Here is a 2,154-nt window from a genome sequence, read left to right on the forward strand (position 1 = left end):
TCTTTGGCTTACCCATTTATATCAATTACAAGCCAAGACATAAACAAGACTAGGTGGATTTATAAAGAAAAAGAGCTTTAATGGACTCACAGTTTCACATGGCTGGGAAGGACTCACAATCATGGCAGAAGACAAAGGAGTAGCAAAGGCACATCTTACATGGCAGCAGGCAAGAGGGCATGTGCAGGGAAACTGTTTTTATAAAGCCATCAGATCACGTGAAATTTATTCACCATCATGAAAGAACAGCATGGAAAAAAACCTGCCCCCTTGATTCAATTACCTCCCACCAGTCCCTCACAATCCCCAACACAAGGGGATTATGGGAGCTACAATTCAAGATGAGATTTGGGTAGGGACACAGTCAAGCCATATCAGGCATGCTACCTATGTGCACATTGGATTGAGGCAGATCCCCAGAGTCCCCACATATACCAGTGAGAAGCTGGAGGCAGTGGAACAATTTCCTCTGTTTCCAGGAAACCACAGAGGAAGGCTCTTAAACAAACCCAATGCATTCCCTTGGTTTAGAGAAGTCTAGGAAAGCAGCAGAATTTCCCCTGTGTTCTCATGGGTGGTAAAGAGGCAGATGAGACAAAGTCTAACTTAAAGTGATCTTATGGTTTAGAATAATATAGCAGTGACCTGCTTGACCCATGACCAAAGGATAGTCATAATTATGTCTTTCTCAGTGGATACCAGTGTAGACCTGTTAATGACATAGAACTAATGAAGTATCCCCAAACACCACTCCAATGCACCACACAAGTCCCTAGAAAGCAGATGCAACTTGAAGGAAAGGAAGTTGGGTGGGGACTGAATTGACTTGAATTTATCTTTTGTCAAATGGTAGAATATGTACTATTAAGAGAAATTAAATGGAGTCACATAAAAATAGATAAATTATAATTCTTATCAACTGACTCTGTGGACCAAGATTCTTACCTGTTAAACGTACAATGGCATTACTTCTTGCACACAACTATGTTCCAGGCATCCAGCTAAGCACATTATATACGTTAATCCCCTTAGCAACCCTGTGACATAGATCCTGGCGCCATCTGCATTTGAAGGATGGAGAGATTGTGGCTTAATGAGGTTAAATAAGCTGCCTAAGATTTCACAGGTAGTGAGGGCAGGGCTGGAATTCAGCATAAGTCTTTACAATGATGAAACTTATGTTCTTAACCACTAGAACCTAGTAACTCTACAGGGCCAGTGATAGGTTTCCTTTTCTTTACTTTCTGAGCTCCAGGGCATAATTGTGTCTTTATACCTTAGAGCTCAGAAAGTTAAAAAAAAAAAAAGGAAAAGACACCATATTCCCTTCTATAACATTTCTCTAGCTTTTCTGATCTGGCTTAAAAACAAAATTATCACTTCAAATAGTATCATGTCGGATAAAATTAGTCTGAGTTACAAATATAAGTCTTTGAGGTCTTTTTAATACCAAATATCATTGACTATCATAGCTGACAGAATTTTTTAGATAATCTAGCCTAGAGATCCTCAAAGTATGGTCCCTAGACCAGCAGCATCATCAACATGTGGGAAATGAATAGGAATGCAAATTCTCTGGCCCAACCCTAGACCTACTGAGTCATAAATACTGGAAGTAGAATCTATCAATCTGTGTTTTTGCAAGCCTGCCAGCTTATTCTGATGTATGATAAGGTTTGAGAATCACTATTCTAGTTCAATACTAGAGACGCACTGTGCATCAAAATATGTGTCAAGAAATGAGCTTAAGAAGTTTTGCAGGAGTCAGATCAAATTAAAAGATTTGAGCTATAACCTGTATGTAATAAGGTTGGAGGAGCTTTTAAGCAGGGAAGGCATATTTGAATTGGTATTTTATTACTTATTATACATATTCATCTATTCACTGACTCACCAAATATTTATTGAGTGCCTATATGTTGTGAGTCTTTGAGCTAATAAACTGAGCTCTTAATCTATCAGTAAAATTGGTTGGATGGATTGAGCAAGAATGAAAGAATAGGAGGCCAATTACAGGTTTATTGTAAAAGTTCACATGGGTGATGACAAAAGCTTGAACAATATGGCACTGGAGGAGTGAAATGATTAGTAGACACTTGGTACATTACATGCACTTCTCTAAGGCTTTCATTTCTACCCAATTTGGTATGTGTC

This window comes from Gorilla gorilla, chromosome 4, assembly GCF_029281585.2.
Source record: "Gorilla gorilla gorilla isolate KB3781 chromosome 4, NHGRI_mGorGor1-v2.1_pri, whole genome shotgun sequence".
NCBI lineage: Eukaryota > Metazoa > Chordata > Mammalia > Primates > Hominidae > Gorilla > Gorilla gorilla.